General features: G+C 47.2%; 1 long non-coding RNA gene across 1 annotated transcript in view; it reads right to left on the bottom strand.

The window, feature by feature from the left end:
- Positions 1 to 386: 386 nt before the first annotated feature.
- The window catches only part of LOC144145052 (uncharacterized), a 31,795-nt gene continuing 5,100 nt past the window's right edge, over positions 387 to 27,081 (bottom strand). Inside the window, exons 2-3 of the long non-coding RNA XR_013317408.1 lie at positions 15,390 to 15,692; positions 387 to 1,453 (exon numbers count right to left, since the gene is read on the bottom strand). This is a non-coding gene — a long non-coding RNA (uncharacterized LOC144145052). The remainder of the gene's footprint in view (positions 1,454 to 15,389; positions 15,693 to 27,081) is intronic.

The following is a 27,081-nucleotide window of genomic DNA, read 5'->3' as shown; positions in this document are numbered from 1 at the left end:
TGGTAAATATTGCGGGATGTATTTCTTCATACCCAAAAGCACAATCTCAGTAAAACGGTCAACTTGTTCATTGACATCAGAGTGGTCAATGACTGTTGACCAAGGGGCAGCAGAAAAGTAGCCATACAGCCCAACGTAATAATAATAATAATAATAATAATAATAATCAATCAATCAATCAATCATGTTTATTTACGTGCCCAGGAACAGCCAGAGGCCTGAGTGCTGGCGCACGGGTAGTTACATGAAAACAAAATACAAGAAACATATAGCAAGAAACAAACAAGCGACAAGACACACACAAATTGAAGTAGTGAAAATGACAGAAATAAATGTAGTGAAAATAAAAGTAGTGAAAAAAAGAAATAATAATAATAATAATAATAATAATAATAATAATAATAATAATAATAATAATAATAATAATAATAATAATAATAATAATAATAATAATAATAATAATAACTTATGGGCTCCTCGGCATTCTTGCAAGAACGCTCTCGCCTACCTTTAGGATACATGACTGCCACTTGAAAACTCCCCAATCAAGCACATCCTGTGCGGAAGCGTTAATTACAAGAGGGATGCTGAAAACCCCCTTTTGATGTACGCCTTTAGCCTTCCCTCCGCTTAGAATCTACATACTTGAGCTTTTGTTACCTTCGCCGGGGCGCACCTACGAACCCCTCGACCGTTCCCTCTCTACGGCCTATCATGCCCCCTTCCGTGCAAACTGGCGGTAGCTAAATTCTTAAGTTGACCCCGGGTGCATGCGTGACCTTGGTGCGGCAACCTGCCTCGCAGAAGCAGTCTGCAGGGCCCCGCGAGGACGCGGTTTCCCCCCGTGTGGGACGTGCCTCGGATTTCGTGCGTATCTCTGCGCGGAAGGATGGCGCATTTCCTTGTTACAACTCACGGCGAAGGAGCGGGGATTTATTCGCCCTTCAACGGGGACATCTCGCTCTGGGAGCCGGTTGTTTGTTGTGTCTCGCCCTCGCGCTGTCGTCGTTCGCGTGGCCAGGTAAACGTACGGCTTCCATTGTCCCAGAGAAGGCTGCGGGTGACGCCGCGTGGCCGATACGGTTATCGGCGGCGAGCAGTGGTTGCACCAGCACGCTGCTGTGTGTGTCGTCGCGCCGGTGGCACACATACGCCCCGCTGCGCGCGCGTCCTCGGCTCGGGAGGCGCGACCTTCGTTGTCGTCGGCGTTCGGGCGGCGAACGTGCATTCTTTCAGCACGCCGAAGCCCGCCGCGTGCTGCGGTGCCCGTGCAGTGGCACTTCCGGCCGCCGCCGTGGGCCCTGTTGGAGGTTCGGCGTAGACACACGGCCCCCGCGGCGACGACTCTGCTGTCGTTGCCGCGAAGCTGGCCTGCGGTGCAGCCGGGCCCGCGCGGCCCACGGGTGGTCGTCAGCGGGCGCTCTCCCGTCGGCCTCTGGTCCGTCGCCACGTGCTGCGAGGTTTGACATGCGCGTTTGGCTTGGCAGACATTTGTGCAGCCTGTACGCCTACATCACTCATATTATTATTGAACGAAAATAGGCTAGCGTGCTCCACCACGGCCCGAATAATCAAGCTATATAGATTAAAGCGTTTATCGGTAATGTTGCAGGGTCCTTTACGTCGTGGGCGTCGGCAGGGGTGTGCAAAGGGGCATTTGCCCACCCCCCAAGACACCCCAGCACTCGCCCCCTCCTCCCAGCCCTCTCCCCCCTCGACACAACGGCTTCGCCCCCCTCAAGACAAAGTCCTGGCGGCGCCTTTTTCCTTCGTGCCTGGAAGCAAGCGAAAGGAACAGCTATCGCTTCCCCAGAGCGGCACTATTTGATTTGCTCGTCGCAGTAGATACGCCTTCCAGCGTCTCCCTTACTTTTGTGGCGATTTTCTTTAAAGTGGCGATCAAATGCGTTTATTTTTGCAACTGAAAAGAAGCCAACCACTCGAAATCGCTGTATCGCATCAATTTAGAGTGGCTGACACCACTTGGAGTGACGCCACTCATTGATTTGAGAGTGACGCCACTCCAGATAGAGCTGGAGTGGCGTCACTCAAGCGCGAAACAGTGCTTAGATCGAGAAAACGAGAAAAATCTTTCGAGCGATTTCATACGTTTCTAACGGGCGCAGAACCTTGATATTTGGCTGGGGTACTTTGTGACCCGCCGATTTAAGCACTGGATACGCTTGTTGACTACGTTGTGAAAGTATTTCAGGTTTTGAAAAAGAAGTAAAAGAAAATCACGCATCTCCACGAAGTGAATCATGACGAGTGGGCGAAGCACTGGGGATCGTTCTTACCGTAAATCACCCGTAAGAGTGCTTACTGCTGCTAAACCGATTTCTAATCTAATACCATTCAATTTAATCCAATCCAATTCATTTCAATACAATCTAATTCATCGTGTAAGTAAGCGCGAAATGAACAAGGGCGAGCGAAGTGAATGGGTCCTTGTTCATTTCGCGCTTACTTACACGATGAATGACCAACTCGTCCAAGAAACCACTCTGATGAATCCAATTCAATCCAATCCAGTCTCATGCTCCTCGCGCATGCGCAGCACGGCTCTCCAGAAGCTCTCTCTCTCTCCAGAAGCTCTCTCTCTCTCTCTCTCTCTCTCTCTCTCTCTCTCTCTCTCTCTCTCTCTCTCTCTCTCTCTCTCTCTCTCTCTCTCTCTCTCTCTCTCTAACCTTTTGTGAACCTTTTGTTCACAGGTGTTTCGGTTTACACGGTGCTGTGCCGTGAGCACGAACGCCGGACAAGCCTCGGCCTTAAAGGTGCTTCGTCCCTAAAAATAAATGTTCCAGGTCCCCTTTAAAGCGCGCTACTCCTTGAAATGTGCATGACTTTGGTTCTCGCCAACGCAGCAAAACGACCTCTTGATCGGAGTGATTGGTCAGGGTAGTTCAATGGTGAGTCCCAACACATCCCTTCAATCGAAAAATTCGGCCTGTGGTGCGTCATTGCGGCGAGCATGACGGTTTGCATTGTCAGATGTTATAGCGAATTTCGAGTCAAATAAGCTGTCGAGCCTCGTTATTCATGAAATGTTTCCCCTTGGAAGCAGCAAATGGTCATTCAAGTGTACTGTGGCAAAGAAGACGCATGGTATTTTTTAGAGCGTACTTTTATTTCAACAGCTCCTTGTGAATTTCTATCTGCGTCCCTCTCATTCTCGATCCTCCGGGAGGCTTTGCAGATTAGGCGGTCGATAGGTGGCGGGCAGTACTTGTCGTAAGTAGAGTTCGTCTATATATCTCCCGTGGGGAGCTATACACAGAAAGTGGGATTGGTGCACGTGTTATCTGTGGCCCGCAGAGACGCCGGTGCTCCTGCAGATGGAAAATCGACCAAGGTGCAACAAGACGGTACGGTGAGCCAATTTGCATTGACGCGGCGGTAAAGAAATGCACAGAAGCTGCGATCGAGTTAAAGCAATGTACGGAGCTTCGACATCTACAACTGCTATTTCGGGTAAGGAAGTTGGTCCGAGCGCCAAAGAGAGCAGCCGGAGAGTCGGCTAAATGTCTCTCGCAAGAAACGCCGTATGAGTGCGAAGAACGCATCGCAAAAGATCGCGAGTGTCGAACGCAGCAAGGTGTCGGGAGTTGGGTAACGTGTGAGGTAGAGGAGCAAAAGGCAGACAGGGCAGCGAACTACTCGCAATGAGCACAATTTTAATGCGGATGCCTCGATCGAACTACAGTTATTTGACAATCCGTTAGGATCGGCGGGCTCACTTAAGGGGTTGTTGTTTTACGCTCGAGATCTGACGGCGGCAAGACGGAGTGGGCTCCCCATGCTCGCTGAAGCGTTTCCCCAGAAGGTCGTCCTTCACTTCATTGTGGTGTCACTGATGCGGGACAAAGTGCTGCGTCTCTCTACAAGTAACGGTGCCGCGTATCCACCGCAGCCCCGAGGCCTGACTCACCTCGACTGGATCGCTAAACTGTCGGTTACAACAACAATTAGCTCGCTATGTGGAGATGGTCAGTTTGGCATCAAGTGAAAGACACGGAACGTCAAGGATGCGGGTAACAGAATGGTGACATAGCTGTCGCGTCAGTTTAGTGACACCCACACGATCAAAGTCGACATAAAACGTCAGTCCTTGGCCCATACATCTAGCCTCTAGGCCGCAAAAAAAAACATAGAAAAATTCAGTGTCCTTCCACTCTGTGAAGAAGGATGACCAGCGAAGCTGTGGTGCGCAATGTTAGAGTCGTCCTAGGGGCTAATTGTCATATAATTTGTTTCCGGATATCTCCGGTAAAACAAGTTACAGCCGTTTTCTGTAACCATACTTCCTCCGTAGCTGGCAATGTATCGACTGCAGACTGTAACTCTGTAACGTTTAAAACTTCACTGTGAGCTAACTAATTACGACAAGTAAATGAAACTCGGCAGAATATTAGATTCGTCATAGCGACTTATTTTCGTGTGATTTGTTTCGGGATACTTTCGATAACATAAGAGTTAGAGCCGTTTTCTGTTATCATGCTCCCTTCGTAGATCGCCATGCTTCAATGTGCATCACATAAAGTGGCAAAGCCAGCTTACAAGGACCAAGCTTATACTGATCTTTTTTTAAGTCGGCTTTACCTATACACATAAGTGCATTGATGAAAAGTCATTTTTAGGAGCAATATAAGCCGTCTTATATGAAAATGTGAAGGCCCCAGGACCTTTCTTTATTTTTGCAGCGAAGCTGTCAGTCTCTAGTTGGTGAAAAAATTTGGTGTCGTCAACAAAAAACCCAGGCAGGGCCCAGCAGTTCCGGCCAAGACGCCGAGCGCATGCGTCAGGCTATTCAGGCATGCAGCATAGAGCTCAGTAATCGTTAAAAAAACATAGAACAAGCATCGCAACCGCATTGTGGATGATAAAGCGCCTGCGAACTATGGAACCACCCTCCCCCCCCCCCCCCCATGTTTACCTGGGAAAGATTATGTTTGCAGGCTATGTTTGAAGGCCAGGTATGACTGGCGCCACTAAATTGGGCAGTGCTTGGTCCAAGACGCCAAGCGCATTTGTCAGGCCAGGCAGGACCCAGCATTGGCCGCCAGAAAAGCCGAGCGCAAGCGAGGAGCCCGCCGAGACGACGAGAAGCATTTCATACACTCCCCCACCAGCATTTGTAATGATTTACAACATCTTCGCTGGAAATCCACTTTAACATGGCGGAATGGCGATCATTTTCATAATTTTTTGACACGAAAGTGTTTTATTCCCGGATAGACGGAGACTTCGCTGACGTCATATCCGTCATGGAAGTGACGCCAGTACAACGAAGCAAGCGGCCTGTAAAGGGTACACCCCTACACACAGGGTCTTCTTGCAGGGAAGCAACCTTTAGTGCTAAAGAGCACGTTAAAACTAGGGTTGTTCGTTTTCGGGTTTTATATTTTAACACAAAAGTGTTTTCTGCCCCCAAGATTTCACTGAAGTCATATCCGTCACGGAAATGACGCCAGCGCACCTTTGCCGTAGCGACCCGCCAACAGGACGTCGGTCCCCAAGCCCACCCACAAGACTGCCGCCGGCCCGCAAATCATGCTAAGCTGCAGATTTCGCTGCATATTTCACTTTCGTGTTTTACTAATTCCTATGACAGAGGAATCAACCTACAGTTTTTCTATACTGGGAACTGGTTTTTGCACGGCGGGGAAACCTGTTCCAGATATAGCGTGACCCGATACCAGCAGAGGCTGTCGTCAATGGACAGCCCTAGAACAGCTCCGCTGTTAAAATGCCCTGAGTTACGTTCCCAATGCCAAAGCTACGCTTTAGGCCTACACTCCTTGGTTCACGAAACATTCTGTGCTTTATGTATTGTTTTGTGCTTGCTGGGTCCACCCCTGTCGTGGCTGGGTCCTCCTGTACGCTCCTACCAGGCCCTGAGCTAATGGACCAAGTGCATTCGAAGCGTGACGGGCGATGCTGTGTGATTTTGGCAGTTATGGCTGTCCACTAGTTCTGGGACTTTTGACCTTGTCCTTGGCCCGAACGACTGCAGGGAGTGTCATGGCTCGGCTTTTCTTGAACGACCGTTTGCCCAAAACACAACGACCAGTGCCCTCACTGTTAGCGGGAACTCGCGTGCCACGCGGACGTCTACTGGCCGATCCGAGATAACGGATTGTCCCTTAATGGAGCCACTAGTAGCGCACTGCGGCCGCCCAGTCGCCGGACAGTTTCGCATAAGAATGAAACCCACGGCGACGACGACCTCTGCACGCGATTTCAAAGGCAGCGACAGGACAGAATCGCCGCAGGCGGAAGAAAGAGCCGGGAGGCCGCAACGAGTGTATATACGCATATACGGAGGAGCAAAGAAAGGCGTGTGACCGTGTTGGTCGTGAAAATGCATTGCACCCGCCGCACCTACCCGTGCGAACTCCGCCTCTGGCGTGCCGCACGTTTCGCTGTTCGAGCGTGAGCGCACGCGAGGTCTCGCCTTTCTCGCATGCGTGCGTTCCAGTTGTCCGGAAGCGGAAGCTCGCCGCTTCCGGTTCCGGTCGCCCTCGGGACGATTCTGCCGATGTAACGTTGTCCCCTGCCCCTGTCCCCCGCGGGTTTTCCTTCTCTTTTCGTTTTAAAAAGTTAATATTAGCTGTGGTAGCTCCCGAGCGCCGATGTCGCTTGACGCCCTGATTCCCTCCGTTACTGTGGCCCCCATCTGCGCTCTCGATCCTCCACTTGCCTTGGTTGGCCGTACGCTTGAACGTCAAGTAAAATGACAGGCATTCGATGTGCAGTAGCGCAATGGGCGTTTGACGTGGTAATGGATGTCCAGGTCGGCACTCGGACCGCGAATGTAGGACAGCAGTCTTGACCACAGGTGGATTGTTTTCTGCGCACACCGTAATTTTTCTTGCGGCCAACCCTCAATAGCTTTTACTTAAGACAAAGAGCAAGAGCAGTTTAGCATTCTTACTAAATATACGGGGCAGAAAAATTAAGAACAAAACCAGCAAGCCTATTTGTAAAATCTAATTATGTGGGCTATCCGTAATAACCTTTTCCTGCCCTAAACGAACGAGAAAGAGACGCCTACGAAAGAAAAAAAAAAAAAAAAAAGGTAAACGCAACTCTTCGCAGGTTCGGTGTAAGAACTCAGCAGCGCTTTCTTGGTCACTGCCCTCACTCGGCCGTTGGCGCTCACAAACCAGTTCCCTTGCTCCTGGTTCCTTATTTGCGGTGACCTTCAGTCGGTATTGTTCAGTTAGCTTAGTGGGCGCGATACCGCTGTATAATTTTGTAGTAGCCTTCAATCCTCTTCGAACACACGCCCAACCCGTTCGCACACAAGCAAAAAAGAAAACCGTGGATGTAAGATTTAGGACTGCGTTACAGATACTAAGGTGGTCCAAATTAATGCCGTCCGAAAGCAGGGCCATTAAATCCTTCTTTTATACTTTTTTTATATTTCAGCTTCTCCAATAATATCGTGGTTGATGATGCGTTCACTATACGAAGGGGAAAGTAAAAAAGAAACAATGAAAGAGCCCTCAAACCTATGATGGTGGTGGGACAAAACGAAGAAAGATTTTTGCACCAAAAGCTAACGCGCTTTTTCTTTGCTTTCTTTAAAAGGCGAATCGAATCAAGCGCACGACAGTAAGAGTGAGGACTCTGTAAACCCGTTGGTCGCTCTGTATACCAAAAAAATGTGGAAGGGTCTACGCGGCAAGGTACAGTAAAAAACCGTGAGCTTGTAGGACGCAGAGGTGAGAAACTTGTGGGGCGGGTTGTACAACTAAGTCACGAGGCCCAAGCGATACAGATAGGGCTATTCCAGTTTCGGTGAGCTCGTCGTTGAAATGGTATTTCTACATGCCGGCGTGCAGTACCGTTCCCTGCTTTTCCTGGAACACGCAAAGAACGCGCGCTTGAGCTCTTTGCGTCGGCTCAGGGAAGCCCACTTATGCTGAAACCGCTCTGGCGGCGGCTTGCGACCGTGACCATTCGTTTCTGCACGCCGCAAATTCTTGGTTAGAGCGGCCGACGAGAGTGTCGCAAAAACAGCGTACAACGCGCCGTGGTGGCTCAGTGGCTAAGGCGTCGTGCTGCTGAGCCCATGAACGCGGGTTCGATTCCAACCGTTTTTTTTTTTTAGATGCGACTGCATCTCATTCACTCGCCTTGTCCCTCCATACGGCGTCGTTGTCCGTCCACACCCCTCCCCCATTCTCCGCGCCGCGCGAGCTGCGCTCTCCGCCGCTCACCCCCTCTCCTCTCTGATAGCGAACACTCTCTCGCGAGGGGCATTGGATTGGATTCGATTGGCTTTGCTTGGCTTGGCTTGGATTGGATTGGATTTGGATTGGATTGGAATAAAGTGGATTGTGTTGGATTGTGTTGCGTCATAGCCGCGCCACGTTGCGTCATAGCCGCGGCAGGGGGTTCACGGCACGTTTCACGCGATGGGAGAATCAACCTAACGGAAACAACAACGGAACCCCCTATGCGTCGCATCTACACAGGGGTTCCCGCGAGGGGAGGTGGGAGTAATTTTTGATGAAGACGAAGAAGGAAAACACCCGTGTTTTGAGGTTTCAGCGCATGTTAAAGACTTCCAAAGGCTTAAACTAATAACTAGACCTCCCATCCGGCCTCCCATGGGTCTCACTAGACCTCCGGCCTCACTAGACCTCCCATGGGTAGCCTCATGCGTAAAACTCCAAAGATTTTGAACAATCCCTTCCTGTTTCTTGTGCAGGTTGGTAAAGCGCAATCATTGTATTCTAAGCGCTCTAGCAACATTTCTCTGCTGCTTCTCCAATGCCCAAATGTAGTTTACGAGAATTTATATGATTGCATATTTGTTGTTTGACTATTGCTACTTGGTGGTGATGTAAAGCTTAACCCGCGGCCGCCGGATGAATAAACAATCAAGCTGAACAATGAATTACTTGCAGCCATCAAGGCCATTCGTGACAACCAAGGCTCTTGTCATGCAGAAGTTATGGCTGCACTCACTGACCTAAGGCAAAATGAGGTTGAACTAGCCGAAAAGTGTCCGACTTGGCGACAAGGCTGACCATCGTAGAAGCAGTGATCGAGTCTTTTGAAGGCGTGCCCCCAACAACATACATTTCAAGCATGGTTTGTGAGGTTGTTAAAAACGAAAGGGAGGCCACAAATTTACGTCTTAAGGATGCCGACAAGACGATATATTGTTCTATGGTATCTCTGACAACCAACTGGAAAAGTGGGAGGAATCCGAAAAAATGCGTTCGTGATTTATTGTCCCGTCACTTCAACATGCGCCTCACAGAAGACTTGATCGTTCGAGCCCATAGACTCGGAACATATGTAGGAAATAAAACAAGTCCGATTGTCGTAGAATTTTTTTTCATTTAATACAAAGGATAGTATTCTGTCGCAAAAAGCGAAACTGAAAGGCACAGGAGTTTCCATCAGCGAGGATTCTTGTCGTGAAATGCGTCAATCACGAAAGAAGTTAATTGAATCCGTCAAAGCTAGCGGCCAGGCTTACTCGCGGCGTTCGAATAAGCTTAAAATCAACAAAAAGACGTACATCTAGGAATAGCGAGATATTAACTACGTAAAATCGTATTCCTGCTTCACATACGGCCGAGCCGTTCGATCCGGAAGGGGGCGTCCTTATAGCGGTTAGCGATATACTTGTTTCGCATGTAATCCGCATTGTGACGCCACTTGAACTTGTTTGCGTGCGTACACTTCTTGCCAGCCACGAATTTATTATCTGTGCCAGATAAAGATCCCCAAGTGCTCGAAATTCTTTTTGTAGCGAATTTTGCGACGTAGTCGATAAAGTGTGCCTTAGATACCCTAACTCGCCACTGCTCATTTTGGGAGATTTTCATTTGCCTAACATACAATGGCGACATGATTCAGTAACTGTTAAACAAATTCTGCACAGTGCACAGAATTTCCAAACCTTTGCAGTGATTTCAATCTCGCGCAACTTGATCACATGTCAACGCGAACTGCTGCTACATCCTCTAACAGCTTGGCCTTGATTTTTTTCCACTACACCAGATTTGGCTTCTTCTATAACTTACCTGCCAGGCATAAGCGACCATTATATACTTCATTTTACGTTAAAAGCTCGGGAACCTTCAAATAAGTCTGGAAGTAATACAGCAGAACCACTGCAACAGAGCCGATGTTGCGTCAATCGCAGCTTTGTCAGATGTGTTTATCGCCGACTATATTCCAAGCTTTTCCAATCGTGCGGTTGAAGAAATTTTTAAGAAGAAGCTATTAGCTCTAATACACCACACTATATACACCACACTCTAATACCCTATGAGTCAAAAAGAAAGGTAGCAAATAACTCGTGTTCACCTTGGTTTACAAATTCACTAAAGTGGCTCCGTAGCAAAAAGAAGCTCATGTTTTGTCGGCAAAGCGAACAGATCGTGCTGACCAGTGGTCGGCCTATCATACATTTAGTACTGACTTTAACGTAGCCGCCTCGAATGACAATAAATCATTTTACACGCTATCATAGTTATTACAATTTAACCCACGCAAGTTAAGGGGCGTAGTCAGCGGCCCTCAAAACAAGCTTATTCAACTTGTTCATTCAAATACAGCAGTCTCCCCAAGCCAATGATGTTCCATTCTAAAAAATACATTTTCACTGCTTTCAATCGCGTTATTCTAACCGTTTTCCACCTTTTACACCTACGAAGCTCCTGTCAATGAATCATGTTACGTAATTGATACGTAATCTCAAAAAATCATCCTCTGCTGGCCCCGATTTTATTAATTCTAAAATGCCGAAATGTACACAAGTGTATTCATTTGTTATTCTTTCAAAAAATTTTTGACCGATCACTTCACCATTTTACATAACCTCCTGTTCACAAATCTGGTGATGTTCATCGCCCCGATAATTATCGCCCCATCTCATTAACATCTATACCTTGTAAAATGTTGTAACACATAATATATTCACACTTAATGGAATTTCTTGAGTCTAATTCCTTTTTTTATACTAACTGTCAGCACGTATTCAGAAAAATGTTTTCTTGCGAAACGCAACTTCTAAAATTTACTAACGATTTGCGTTGTGCAAATCGTACTAACACACTGTTGTGCAACAAGCAATCAACTGTAACTAGCAGCCTGGTTATTAATAACACAAACTTTACTGGAATCCACTGGGTTCCAGTAAATTTTTATCCAGCACGCAACAAAAGAGAGGTACTTAGCGCCGGTCCTCGTCGTCTTGCATTCGTAATAATGCAAACGGCAATTAAACTTCGCAGTTCGATATCTCGGAGTGCGGATGCACTAGAAGAATTCTGCCAAATGAAACTGTGTAGACACACGATGGCGTCTGACTTCAGTACCATCATGTCTGCTTACTGCAGCCACAAAAAGTAATTACTCAATTTTAGTTAATTAGGCCCCTGCAATCAATAATTACCTCCTCATGCTGTGTCCCCCCGGGCGAATAACTTGAATGTAGAGGTGGGGTTCACGTAGATATAAGCGCCTAATTTTAAAAAAAAATGCGGGCCAATCCACCCTGTAAAGGTGGTTGGAAAGCGAAGCTGTAAACGACACCGACAAAGATAACCCATGCGACGTCACTTGAATTCACACACGAGGGTCTAGAGAGAGTGAAATCAGAGACAAGTGAAATGCACTTAACCACGCCCATTATTACTCCAAAGAGATATTTTTTGCTAAGGTTAAATCAATGGATTATTTATGAACGCTGGCTGGCTGAGTTGTATTGGTGAAGCACATGAGTGGAAACTCCTTCTTTATAAAATTAAGGGAAGCTCAAACCTAGCGTTAGGCGATCTCACTTCTCCGCCGTCTCTACCACTGCCGGTGGAGGCGACGAGATCGGCGGCAGAAACGGAGAAGTGAGATATCATGCGTTGGTGTGAGCTTCCTTTGATTTCATAACTCCTGACGCATGGGCAAGAGCGCACAAGGGCAGCTACACGTGCATTGGGCGGAGCGCATAGCGGCGCGAGAGGTTACGTCCCGCTGTCACGTGCTTTCTGCGAAAATGCAGGGGGTAAACCCGCAGATGGGCTCGGTGAGTGCACCGTTTGTCTACCCCGCCTCCGCGTGAGCTCGTAGGTTAATCGGTAAGACAGCGGGCTCTCGCTCCGTTTGTCTAATCGCTCGAGGTTTGATCCCTGGTGGTGCCAGTAACTTCTTTTATTTCTTCGCGGAAGTTTTCTGTTGACAACAACGGTCGCGACAGAACCCTTGTAAGGGTAGAGGTAAAAAGCTTCGCCTTAAAAAACCTGTCGACTTAACTTTGATCACCCTGTATATTAATGATCCCACACAAATAGATACAGAAGTTGAGTACGTAATGTATGCAGACGATACTAGCTTATTTTTAACTGGCAAGGACGCAAATAACATGGTAGGAAAAGGTAGTATAGTTTTCGCTAAACTACACACATGTTCTATCAAAAAGGCTCTGTTGGTCAACTCAAACAAAACAAAAGCCGCTTGCTTTCTTTAAAGACGAAAGCATCACTTATGACCTCAGAAGTACTCTCTCACTGGGGCAATGAAATACATTTAACTATATGTTGCTAAATCTCTGGGTTTTTACTTTAGTGAGTTTATACTGTGGGATCTCATGTCGAGTGCATGCAGGCTGAGCTCGCTCGTACAGTCGGGATACTTAGGAAATTGCAATACATGCTGCCAGTAAAAACAAAGCTTCTTTTATACATTTAGTCATTTGAACACAATATAAGATACTGTAACTTCATGCGGGGTAACACTACAGCAACAAATAGTAACAAATGGTAACTTTCAGTGCTACAGAATGGTGCATTGAAAGCAATAGCAAATGTGCCAAATCTATGGTCTTCCGACCGCGTGTACTCAAAATATCACATGATGAAACTACGTTCGTTTTATGATTTCCGCTACATCAACTGTACAAATCATTGTCCGAACGTCGACCCCCCCCTTCCCCCCCTCCCCCCCCACACACACGCACGCACGCACGCACGCACGCACGCACACACACACACACACACACACACACACACACACACACACACACACGCACACACACGCACACGCACACCCGCGCGCGCGCGCGCGCGTGCGTGTGTGTGTGCGTGTGTGCGTGTGTGCGTGCGTACACACGGGCGTTTTCGTACACTCGTACACTCGTTTTCGTACACTCGTAATCTCGTACACACGGGCGTTTTTGCTTTTCGCCTCCATCAGAAAAGCGGCCGCCGCGGCCGGGAATCGAACCCGCGACATCGTGTCCGGATTAATTTTGACCACCTGGGGATCTTTATCGTGCGCCGAAATCTCGTACACACGGGCGTTTTTGCTTTTCGCCTCCATCAGAAAAGCGGCCGCCGCGGCCGGGAATCGAACCCGCGACCACTGGAAATAATTGTTAAACTGCTCAGCTTTAAGCAATGCGTCTGCAGGCGGCAAGTTACTATGTTTGCGTTTTCCCGAATTTAAGTATCGCCAGAACTTATCCGGGGAAGCTTTTATAAAGTTGCCTAACGTAACATTCATGTACTTATCTTTAGCATTTCGAACTAAAGTTTTAAGAGTTCGAGATTTTATGCCAATGTCGTTGTTATACCTTTGTGAGCAATATTTGTTTTTGAGCTTTTGAAGTCTTGATAGCTTGCGCTTGAGATGTATGATCTCTCTTGTTATCCAAGGGTTAGTTTTTTTCGCGGTTTTTATTCTAGTTGGAATGTATTTAGATAAACAGTCTTTCACATTTGTCTTAAAACGTATCCACAAGCAGTCAACTGATACCATTGGGTCGTTTGAAAGAAGTTCAAAAGCTGGGTATGAAATTTCCATGTAGTCAAGCACACTGACGTCATCAGCGTTATCCCAGTCATATATACGTTTTTTCACTCTCCCGTTACGCACACTCGGAAACGATAACCAACATTTTGTTGCCTTGTGATCAGATATGCCATCTGTAACTTCCCAAGAAAGGCCATCTGTTAAAATGGTATCACTCACAAATGTTAGATCCAGAATATTCTGCGAAGAAGCAGTGACACGTGTGGGTTGCAAAATTATCTGCTTTAGTCCGAAGTTATAGGTTAAATCAAGCAGTGCTTCAGCGCTGGCCTTTTCGGCAGTTCCACTTTGAAGGTATTCCCACTCAAGGCCAGGAAGGTTATAGTCACCGGTCAGAACAATTTTTTTTTTGAGTCATGAAGGTGCCGTCGCATATATTCATTCAGGACATGTATCGCATCAGAGCCTGCTCCCGGCGGACGATACATTGTTCCCACGTAAATGGAAAACTTGCCTATCGTAACTTTACACCACAGGGCTTCTATACCGTCAACGTCAGGCATTGGTGTAACGGGTACATTATCTCTGACTAGGATTGCAACGCCACCCCCACGAGTGCACCTGTCCTTTCGGAGAACAACATAGCCCGGCGGGAAGGTATGCCTGCTGCACACATCACAAGAAAGCCACGTTTCACTAATGGTAACAATGTCGGGGGAATGTTCCAGTAAAAACGCTTCCAGTTCAACTGTCTTGTTCACCACACTTCTCGCGTTTACATTAAACACAGAGATGCGTTTTGGTACTTCACGTTGATTTACTCTGGTTTTGGGCTTGAGCGGTTTTTTGGTACTTCTACTTTGACGCCCCTTTCTTCGTCCCACATGTAGAGTGTATCATTTAACTTGATCTTGTCATATACCAGCGAGACTTTCTCACGGTTATCCCGGTTAATTTTGCAACTCTCCCAAAGCTGCTTTCTGATGTTACGTACTCTGACAGAAAAATCTTCGCCGACAGATATCTTGGTACCTTTGAGTTTGGGGCAGTTCTTAAGTATTTTTATTTTGTCCCTGAAATCGAGTAGCTCCTAGACGGTGTATTATTTCGATCCCAGAGATGGTTACCTTAAGTTTGTCCTGGATTAGCTTGTTTACCACCTCGGACTCAAGGTCTTCAGTTGTTTCATTTTCTGTTTCTGGAATGCCGTAGATGATAAGATTGGAGCGCCGACTACGATTTTCCATGTCATCTATCTGTTTTCCGAACCTTGACAGGGTAGCTTCGATTCCATCCACTCTCTCTTCAACTTCAGTTATTCTACTTTCTAGGTGTGTCGGCACATCCAACTTCTTGTGAATCGCGGCGAGTGAATCATGCGGTGTTTTGTTGTTTTCCTTGATACTAGTTACGTCCGCGGCCATTTTTCGAATTTCCGTGGCAAGCTGCTCCAGAGTGGGACCGGGGTTGCTTTCGATATCACCAGCTAACAACAATAGCCATTTCATTGAAACAATGCAATCACCAACAAGCACACACATCTGCCGTGGGCACGGCAACACCAACAGAAATACGTCATTGCTTTTGTAACATTTACCGAAGCGTTTTCTCACCTGAACGAAAAATACGAAGTGGTTCGTCAATGACATGTCCGTTGCGGTGTCACCGTGCCCATTGCCCGCGCCCGGAGGGATGCTTGCTATATAGCCATCAGATGCCGATGACGCTCCGGTTGTCGAGGTAATCCCGATGAACATGTAGCATGGTTCGTCCAGCTTGAAGGGGGTGGGACCGTAGCGCAGATAGGCTTCCGACGCGTCACATTGCTCGGGGTGAGCAACGCTTGACGATGCTGCCTCGTGAAGGATCCATGCGCAGTCGCAACCACCTTGGCCAAACCGGAAAAAACCGAGGACCTGAACGAAAAATACGAAGTGGTTCGTCAATGACATGTCCGTTGCGGTGTCACCGTGCCCATTCCTCACAGCCCAATTCTCACAGCCCACCGTGCCCAATCTCACAGCGTGCACACAGCGCCGGGCATGATTTTTGCCCGTTGACATTTTTTGCCCCACCAGTGACGCAAAACATTCCACATTAGGCCGGCGAAGGACTATCGATGAACTCTCGATGGTATTGCGATACCAACAAAACTCTCATTATAATGCTACTAATGTGGCCAAAAATATAAGGCGATGCCAGAGATAGAGATTCATTATATGTTCGAAGACTTTACGAGCATAAAAAATAATTGTGTGTTGCTTTGGTTGGCGCCCATTGCTAGAATGAAAAGGGTACACCTTAACTTTCTAGCTCACATTCTCATAGATATGAACGCCATAGGGGAGAATTATAATTTTATTATTTATCGTGATCCAGTTCCTATTATCTCTCGAAAAAAAATTATGCTTTCAATACTTCTAGCCTAAAATTTACCCATACTTTTGAGCTAGCGCGGATGTGTGCAGGGAAGAAAGGGGCAACAAGCTGCGGCTGCAGTAATTGCATCCATTCTCCGTAGACGAATAGCAAAGACGATATGGCTGCAGCATACGAGCGCCACTGCATACAGCCTGCGCAAATCTACCAATACAGCGTCTGCAGTTAGCTATTGCATAACAACCGATAACCAAGTATCGGAAGAGAACCGGAGTATTCGGATTGGTATGTCCGATGGCTAACCAAGTATCATGAACCTCACCATAGTCCTATCGATCGTGAATTATCGGTAGCGTTTTGAAATTACGCAGAGTAAAAAAAAACAATGGCTAGTATCGATATAATTTTACCTGACTACTCCGAATTGATCTAAGTCCTAAGTGACTTCTGATTGTGCTTAGACAGCAGCAGAGGCTTGCATATCACGATTTTCATCGCAATAGTTGTCGAGGTTACGAAGCAGCCACAGGTACTCGGGTTTGTCAAGCCAACTTATTGTTCTTGTATTTGCTTCTATCCTATTACTCATGTTTAGTTTTGCTCGTTTATTTTTGCTTGTACACGAATCACCCGTTGGTAACGATTCAATGTCCCTTACATGATGCCCTCGGGTACTTTCGGTTTCAGGAATGAAATTAACTGTTAGGATTTTTGGATCAGGACCTGCAACAGCGGAGCGGCTAGAAGGAGGAAGAAAATCCTTAAGTCACGTGAGCAAAACGTGACGTCACTTGAAGCTCTAAGGACAACGACGAAATTGGCGCAGTGTTTCCCTGGGTCCCCGAGTGAACGCGTTGCAGCGTCAGTATCCAGCGTGTCAATTTGTGTTAATTGCCACCAAAGTATGACCAAAGGAAGCTGCAGCTGCGTGAATATACCGTGAATGTTAGAATTGGTGCGTGCTCCCTATCCGATGAGGTGTACTTACCACATTTCAAGAGAGTCTCCGCCGTTTGCCGCAGACACCGAAGAGCGGGAAAGAGGTCATCTATGAGCATATTTTCCAAGCAAGTTTAGTAACCTCGTTATTTTATGTTTGTTGTAGTTTTTGTGTTTGTGCTGTGTAGTTAAAACTGCGTGAATTCTTTTTGTTTGCGTTGCCGCCTCGGCCTCCTAGCTGTCCTTCTCGTTCCCGATCGTATTATCATGTTAACACTTTTTGTAAAATCTTGAATTCAGAGTTAGCGTGCGCTGCATACTTGGACGAAAAACAGAGACAGTGGAAAAAGGCAAACCAGACGTTGGTGCGCAAACCAACGCCTGCTTCGTGTATCCAACGGGCGGTTTTTCATTTCCCAGTGACCCTGTTCCTCGTTCAAGTGTTGCAGCACATGCTAAATTCAAATTACGATTCCATGTCCCCGCACACTCCGGCCGCAATTTAAAGCATTTCATTGTTGTTCCTTTTGTGTACGATCCCGTAACATTGCTCAAGGCTGATCGAACCGGTGGCGTGTACTCCCCAAAGTGCAGTCCGGGAAGTGTAAGGTGCAGTGTCTCGAACGTAAGTATACATCTGTTTGACAGCGTTAATCTCGCGGGTATGTCGTGTGCACGCATCAAAGCTCTAGCTCTTCGTGCAGTTAAGATGCATTAGGGCGTGGGAGTTTAAATGGGAAACGCCGCTTCTGTACTGAAAGCGTAAGAATATCGCGTCCAAGAAAAACAAACCGTGACATTGTCAGCCAAATTAGAAGAGAGAGAGAGAGAGAGAGAGAGAGAGAGAGAGAGAGAGAGAGAGAGAGAGAGAGAGAGAGAGAGAGAGAGAGAGAGAGAGAGAGAGAGAGAGAGAGAGAGAGAGAGAGAGGGAGAGAGAGAGAGAGAGAGATGATAGAATAAATGACGGCGGCAGAATCAGAGCGTCCGAGGGGCTATGAAGGCTATGTGGCATTTTGGGCACGTTATGAGGAAGCAACAGGAGCAACTGTCAGTAAAGTGTACATTGAAGGTGAAGGGAAGAAGCTGCATATGGAATGGGACAAATGGTATGCGGCGGGGCATAAAGCCATCGAAAACTTGAAAACGCACAAATAACGTGTACAGACAGGAGGGATACACACAAGCACTTACTCACAACTGCCGTTTTGTTGAAAAACAAAATTTATACGCGAAAACAAATCATAGATTGGAGAAACATGATGCCGATTAGCGTATGCTCCTACCCGCGTAGAGTGATATACGATTGGCTGACACAATTGTTACTACGCTCATTGATAAAGAAGGCCTCAACCGGTTCCCTAACAATCTGATTATTATGCCTGTACAACACCACAGTCTCATCGAGCAAAGGGTGACACCCACACTTTTTATAATGGGCAGGAAGATAATGGGCAGGAAGATTTTATAATGGGCAGGAAGGTGAATTTATTATCATAGACACATGCTCTCTCAGACGGGCATTTAGACAGCATCCTTTCTGGCCCACATGCACACACTTACATGACAACGGAGTTATGTAAACCATGCCAATCCCACAACAAACTAAAGGCTGCACATGGTTAACACCGCACTCGTTCCTCCCTTTCCTCGGGCGATCCTTGTCATTAACAATGCGACAGAGATTGTCTACTTTTGCTTTTGCAGAAAACAACACACAGACTGGTGTGCATGCATTCTTTTTCTAATAGTGGGTTGTCCTGTGTATTCCGCGTCGCTATCTTTTACGCATTTTGTTTTTCAAAGATGTATTACCAGCTCACCCAACTTTCAGTTATGCTGACACAGCATTCAAGCCTGTTCCTGCAGCATCTGCATAAGAATGCTTCCAGTGGAAAAAAAAGTGCTTGGACCTGGCCCCTACGGTGTGGGTGCAGAGCCTGGACGTCAAGCCTTGGTCTACATCAGATTTCTGAGTACCCATGGAAAGCAGGTGAATGCCTCCAGAAATGGCGGTTGTTGTGGCCCACTCGAAATTACCAGCAGACAGACTGTGTCTGCTCGCAGGCCACCCCAGTTATGTGCCAACCAAATATGTAGCTGTGACCTAGTTGCTGATGGGAAGACCTAATAAAAATCAACTACTCCTCTGTCGAAATGACAACAATAGGGAACGTGAAGCCTTCCGAAATCAACTCCAGCACCAAATTAACCAGCACTATAGTGAGCGCCTGTTTCTTATCGGGACGGTTTGCTGCACTGCAATTGTGTTTTCTAGAGCTTTACTGATGCAGGCAATCCATGACCTTCCATAGTGTACAACCATTGTCGTTGTTAGATGAAGGTCTGCATTTTTTGTGTAATTTTGCCCGTATATGCAAATCCAAATTGCTTCGACTGTGCTGGAATGACGCAATGGGACAGACGTCAGCTTCATAACATGATGGACCCAGGTTCGGTTCAGATCGCAGGAACCGTTTTAATGTTTTTTTTCACTTCACCCACGGTCGTCATCATCATCATCATCATATGAAAAAGTTGGCTTTCCTTCTGTGCATTTTGGGTGGGCTGCAGACACATCAGGGAGAGGCTGGAAACTCCGCTTTATTAAATGAAACTGTACCAAGTACAGTATGTGCATGAAGCTTAAGCATTGCACATGAGCCAAGCCAGTGAGGAATTGTTGTAGGTTAAATCCTCGTCAAGAAAGATCACCAAAAGTTCAATTTGAATCACTCAACTTGTAAACTTGTCAAATCTAAACTTGATACTTTATTGTATCAGTTTCCATGCTCAGCTGAGGAATGGTAGACAGATGGGGGCAACAAGTGGCAGAAAGGGCCATTAGCATGCAGTTTATGTGTCTATGTAAATAAACTACTGGTATGAAATTTTTGTGCTACGTTTTCCTCATTGCTGTGGGTGCCTACCAGTCCAGGAATCATAAAATGGAACATTAAGTGGTTGAACGCAGCGTAAATAATTATTTTGAGCCTTGTTTATTCGTGCCAGTTTGGACTTCGACAAAACGAACACCAAGACGGCCGCCATGAGAGAATGGTGCTCTTGATGTCACTGTCCTCATTGCATCAGGATTAGTCTTGACGCGCCGCGCTAGAGTGAGCGAGCACGCCCAGGCTGGCTGTGATCGCAGCGCCCGGGCCACACGATGTCAATCCTAAAACTGTGACGTGATACGCAAGGAAGTGCAGCGTGCACCATCAGCAGCCAGTGTGTTGGCAAGTCACTGGAGCCCTGATGCCAGCAGTTTGGGGCGAAGTGCATAGTGAGGCACTACACATGTCTTGCGTATGCCACTGTCGAAAGGGTATTCATTCTGAGCTTTCTCGTGCATGCAATGATTAATATTGATTAAAAATACGTTATACGGAACGGCTGCTATTCAAATCTTCATATGCAAAGGAAACTTTTTGCATAGTTATTACAACTTTGATATTTCGTGTCAGTACTCCTTTAAGTAGAGTCTAATCATGTTATGAACGTTAAATAGTGGTGCTACTTCTTTAGGTATTTTGTACTTGTTTTGAGTTTGGTGTTAAGAAAAACCGTAACATTCTGGCAGCCCATTTCTGGTCATCAGTATTTCTAAGTCGTTCTTCAAAACATTTTTTGCTCTGCACTTCCCCGAAATGTCGAGGACACCCAATTGAACTTAGTGGTGATTAATGCATTATCATGCTAAGGTCGAGCAATCTCCACCCTTGCACTCACCTGGTAGAGGATCATCCTTACATCAGAAAAGCGTTTTGTTTTGCTGAATATTTGAATCAATATAGAACTTGCTGCCCACATAAAAGTGCTCTCCAGCCAAATAAATTAAGCCTCATGTGTCACAGGAGTGAGAATAAGAACTTTAAAATGGTGTTAGAAAAAAGCACTATACAATAGCTTTCTTTTTTGGAACGTGTTCACATGTCAACCAACCTCATGGCGGCTGCAGGATGTGACTTGTTTGTAGTGGGGCAAAATCAGAAAAAACAGAGAACAGCAAGTAAGCCATCGTTGCATGACAGCTTCTGCGACACCCAAGTTGGGCTGCCTGCAATTTACATGCAAGCAAAATTGTATGCAAGATGTTTACAGTTTCATTGCCTGGTTTAAAGAGACTGGTGTACAAAATTTTGGTGAAAGTTGGAGTTGCACATGTTTTTATTGGTCTTAGGGGTTCCTGTGGAAATGTGCGATTTTATAATTCATTTTATAAATTGTTTAATTGCTACAGGAACATTAATTTGTACATTTTTTGTACATGCAGTTCCATGTATTTGGTGTTCTGTATTTATTTATTAAGGATACTCTTATGGCCCCACGGGCATTAATGAGGGATGTTACATGAGCAGATTAAATGAAGAATAATAAAACAAGAGAATGCTGCCATGCGCGTACAAAAAAAAGGAAAGAAAAAAGGATACAGCAGAAACGTCAAAGTGTGTCCATACGCATACCAAAAAAACATACATGCAAGAAACACAATAATAGTGTACTGTGTTTCAGCTATTTGGTCATTTGAATTTTGAATGAGAGGCTTCTAAGAAAATATTTGTAGTGCTTGACTAGTTTTCTAAATGGTGATTCATTTTTACTTTTCAGTGACAGAGGTTTCAACAAGCATCTGGATGCACCTGCAACGTTTGTGCTGGGCACCTCTGACCCCTGTCATCTTCTGTGGTTGTGAAACTGGGAATAAATAAAACTAAAAACTGTCTCCTTTCTTTGGTATATTCCTTTTAAAATTTTAAAACAAAATAGTGCAGAAACGTGGAAATAATATCGAGGACAATACACGAGCACTTGCATGTCATCGCCCGCTGGTCACTTATCTGGTATTTGTGCTGTAGTTTAAACAACGAAATGCCAGGTAGCCAACATTCACAATCATTTAAAATTGTACCTCTCAAGCTGAAAAGTTAGAATTCATTTGTCCGAGGAAAATTTTAAAGGTCTTCACAAGAGGACATGATAAATATTGAGATGCAACACTGCAGGTTCACTTACAAGAGCAGGTGCTAAAAATTTTGCACATTTTAATCCTGGCCTTCTCATCTGCTCTTAGAGCATCTAACTTGGAAGCAATCTGATGCTTGCTCTACATCGGTTACTACAAAGGGCTAGTGTCATAGCAATCAAGCATCCTGCAATAATACAAACTTGTTTAGACTATAGCCACTAAATAAGCTACGCTACCATCTATCGCCAATAAATTTGCATTTTGGAATGACTAGATATGGAAACTCTCGAAGAGCAATATCTCATTCTTCTTTTTACTTTAAAAGTGGCACACTGCACAAGTAAAACTGCTATTGCGATTACTGTTCTCCCTGGTACACGCATGCTTCTAGGAAATTTCGCAGCTCTGCAGGAAATTTTTCTCTGATTTTCTAATCGTTCTTGAAAGAAGCAAGAAACTTAAACGCAAAGGTAATTTAGTATCGGAGAAATAATGAAGGAGACGTCCTCCAAGTGGGATGATTGGTTGGTGCGGCAGGAGTAATATTAGGGCCCCACAGAGGGGGGAAAAATGTTGAAGTTTATATGAATAAAAGAACCAGCGCAGGACAAACTCAAGGCGATACCATGGACACGGTCAGGCAGGCACGCTCCGCATTCATAAAAAAAATGTCCAGCAAGACACCCGTCAAAACCGAAATAATTACAAAATGAAGCGTCAGTTCCAACCGTTTCATGCGTAGTCTGCTGCTAGACGCCGGCAGTCTGCTTCTTACAGGGAATTCCCTAGGAGGTGACGCGCGAGGCCACGACAAGCCTGCTCGCTGTGACAACAAATTCTCTAAATGTCCCCAACTGACAGTGGTTTTAGGAGTAAATCAAAACATTGAATATTTTCCTCCTTTTAACCGAATGCCTGCAACAGCCCCTCTTCTCTGATGAGCACCGCACAAAATCATACGTCTCCAGAAGCGACAGGTCTACGACTTCTGAGTTGAGTGATACTCTTCGATCACGTTATCTACGGACGAGGTCCCATATGTCAGTACCGGCTCGGGTGTATCTTTGTCCCGTCCGTCGCACGGTCTTGTTACTGCGGTCGGCCTGTTCCCACGGCCGCCATGTTCGAACGGGTTGGCTGGACGCGCAATTGCAGCCTAGCTCGTGCAGGCCCGGGCCGACACGTTCTCAGGAGGTCTGCGGGCGCTATTTTCGAGCCGGGCAGAGCTCGCGAGGTGCCGCGATCGAGTGCCGGCCAGTCGCACGCGCGAGGGTATCGCCGATTGGCGAGCCAGGTGCGCGCGCGCGTGTCCGCCTTCCATGGCGCGGTCCGTACGCGAGAACCGTGGAGGCTGCGGTCGGCGCGTCGTGATCAGCCCGTTTGCCGAAGACCACCCCGGCGCCGCCGCAGAACGCGAACCGGGAACGCGACCCGCGCGCGCAACCTCTGCCGTCCGCTGCCCTCGTGCGACACGGCGTCTCTCCCGGGGTTTCGGCGGCTTTGAAAGGCTGCTCTGCCCTCCCCCGCCGACTTCAGCCTCGGCCGCGCTGCAAGGGCTACCTACTACCGTTTCAGTGGATCGAGGCCTGGCCCGACGTTGTCGCCACCGCTTCTACCTCGCCCGAGCTGGGGAACTTCTTGGTTAACGGGCGCCTGATTGTTCCGTGTCGTCGGCGTCTTGCGGGAAAAGGAAGATATGGTCCAAGCCGTATACTCGACAAATGAGGTGTTGCGAAGTCACTCTGCCTTCATGTGATGACAACTTTCGAGCGTTACTAAACGTCCGCTTCGCGCCAAGGTTGCATATATTCTCTCGCAGTCGAACAGGTCAAGCTCTTCCTCCCCACGGGACAAGAGGGTGCGGCGTCTCAGCGCTTTGCGCGCTTCCTTAGTCTTTCAAATACTCGGGATGCGGGATCAGGCATTCCGGACTTCAAGTTCAGCGGAGAAAGTCCAAATCGGTGAAGCACTCGTAATTAAAGCTCGTGAAACTGCGGGCCGGCTATCCGCTGCGGCATGGAAGATAAAAGTCGCACAACGATACCGTGACAGTGGCGAAGACGTATATTGCTACAAGTGAAACAACATTCGCCACTCTGTTCCAGTTTCATTTAACGTTAAGATAGGTCAACTGGGAAGCGAGTAATATGGCACTCGTCCTTTGGATGCAGTGCGAATCTGGTGACTGCGCGTTGGGCTCAAGGAATCACGCAAGACAGCCTAGTAAGCGTTGCTGATAGCTTGGGTTTTTTTGCTATCTACCTTTAGTGAGTATTCTAGAAATCAGCACGTGGGCCAGTGTCTAACAGCGGCGCTTCCTTATTTTCTCTTCTAATAAAAGTACTCCTGCACCTCCTCCTGCTTGCTTATTTGTAATGACGCTACCGAAACCGTATGTCCCGTGTGCTGCGAGTGCAATCGCATAGGCTTATGATGTTTGGCGTTAGCTTCCGTGTCAGTTGATTGTCAGGGTGCCTTCGCAACTTCGTAAAAGAATGGTTTTTCTAAGTGTAAACGAAATTTGCAGTCAGCAGAGCTAGGATTGGTGCTAGTTGGTCGTTAATCTATACTTCACGCATTGCTTTCAAAACTGGACACAAAATAAGAACACACTGCAGGGACAATGCGGGAAGTCCGTTCGTGTTTGGATCCCTCTCCCCCACGGGGAGAAGAGGGGCTTTGAGACATTTTCATCAAGAAGAACTGAGGACTGGTTCGGCATCTGTCTCCGCCCATCCCGTTGGCTTTGTCGAGTGGAAAGCTTCCTGATTCCGCGCCACGGCAACCTTTTCACAGCACCAAAGGGCAGGAAAATACGCCTTGCACTTCATGATTTGTCTTCTTTCAACTGTCATTGGCTCGAGAGCACACTTGGACGTCGTGTAGCGCGCTAGACGGATAAGAAATGGGCCCCCTCGCAGCCTCGCGAGTTGAGCGTGTCCTTCAGAAGCATGTGTGGCGAATGAAGCTTCAAAATATGGCCCATATTTCTCCACTCCAAGCGCGGGGTCGCAAGGACGCGTCGCGCACCTCGCATACGCGAGCGCGACGGCAGTAAGCCACCGTACGCAGGAGGCGGCTGCAGGATGGATTAGTGTCGCCTTTCTTTTTCCTCCTTGCCGTCGCGCCCAAGCTGGGAGCAGCAGCAGAAGAAGACGTTTTGTCGAAGAAGTGTACGCGGCCGCATCGGTCGTCAGTGACACGGCGCATTATAATCCCCCTGGGTCAGGGCCTGTCTCGCGGCTCGCGCCTCGCAGCCGCGTCGCTTTCCGCGGTGTGTCCGTGCGCGATTTGCGCGTGCTCGGGACAGGCGGAGGTGCGGCGCACGCTGGAAAGCGAGCCGGCCGGCCGGCCATCGGGTGTAGCGCACGCGCGTCACGTCGCCTCAAATCGGTTTCGAAAGGCCGCGGTGTCATCCGTGACCGGGAGGAAGGGGCGGCCGCCGATCGTCGGCTGGATTATATCTTTTGTACCTGCGCCGACCCCTATGCTTTCGGCGCTGTTCGCGCTGCCCGGCGTGTAGCAGTTGGTGTGCGCAACTTGTGTCAGTGCAGCAGCGTCGGGCGGGTCTAGCTACGCGCATGCAGGCTCCTCGGAGCCGTCGCCGGCGTTGGAGCGTAGAGGAAGACGTCTTCCGCGAGAACGGGCTGTATTGGCTGTTTGAGGAGTGCGCTGGGCGGCGTGCGCTGGGAATTGTTACCTTCGTGTTGCAGCAGCGCAGCCTGAGATTTGCGCGTGGGTGCGACTTGGGGACGGCGTGCCCGGGAAACGCACGATTGAAGGGAGAGACCGACGCGATTAAAGCTGAGGATCAACAAACAGTCAACCGATCACGTCGACGGCGTTTGTATTTGTTAAGGCCGGGGCAGGGATCGGTCCCTGTATATTGAAACGTTGGCCCGGCCAGTCTGAAGTACTTCCTGGTGAAACCGATCCCGTTTTTGCCGGGTCGTCTCGAAGTTTTCGTTTGCCTGCAGTTGGCTGTGAGTTACACGCAAGCACGAAGTAATATGTATTCATTCTCCGTGCACACAAGTTACATACGATAGGCTCCGTAGCTAATACTGGCAGAGACGTCCCGGGGGAAACGTTGAAACCACATATATGAGGCGTTTTTTTTTTTTGTTTTTTTTTTTCGAAATGAGCCTGATCCACCTAACGCGAATTTGAGAAACAAGCGGAAGTTTGTTTCCGGACCTAAATGCAACACCGTGAAAGATATTGTATGATATATTTTATATATCAGCTAGGCGAAGTTTATGGCCGCGATTAATTAAAAATTATGCCGTAAACTTGAGCAATATTGGGGTGATAAGTTTGGATTTGGCTCATATTGAATTGAAACACTCGAGTTGATGCGGCATTCTTATGAAAACATAATTTAAATTGACCTTCAAGCATGGTGCGATTGAGTTTTCGTGGAAAAAGCATTCAAATATGCAACAGGACCTCAAGAACTGTAGAAATATTCATGGAGAGCAGGCGAGTCCTCTTGGCACCATTAGCAGATCTTTTCGAATTTTTCCCTAGGATAATTTTCTTGGGCACGCCTGAAGGCACTCACGAAGTAAGCAAGCTTTTCATTGCTTTGCCATGAATTTGCAAAATGCTTCAATGAAGTGGTTCGTACTCTCAGAGGGGGGGGGGGGATTTGCCAGTGCTTGTAAGCGGTGGCTAGTTAGTTCAGTACTAAAATAATAAACATGGGAGTAAAAAAATACAGATAACCAGAATTATTTTATAGGGATGGGTCAGACGAAATGAAATCATTGTTTCATTTCATTTCGGTCTCAGTTTCATTCCGTTCACTTCGTCTTCCGTTCCCTTTGCCGTTAACACATGGCGCCTGATCTTTCGCCGATCTCCTAATTGCCGTCTGAATTCACAAGAAGCCATCTCCAAAAAGCGGAAAAAGAAACTTCCGAAAACACCCACGAAACAGTCTGAATAGTCAAGCCAAAAGCAAACTTCCACTGGGCAAATGAATTTGGCCCATTTTTATCCGTGAAAGAGCAGGATGT

The sequence above is a fragment of the Haemaphysalis longicornis genome, unplaced genomic scaffold (assembly GCF_048455015.1).
Source record: "Haemaphysalis longicornis isolate Haplotype H1 unplaced genomic scaffold, Haemaphysalis longicornis Haplotype H1 scaffold_1, whole genome shotgun sequence".
Lineage (NCBI taxonomy): Eukaryota > Metazoa > Arthropoda > Arachnida > Ixodida > Ixodidae > Haemaphysalis > Haemaphysalis longicornis.
The sequence above is the reverse complement of the archived record's forward strand: the minus strand, read 5'-3'. Positions and strand labels throughout refer to the sequence as shown.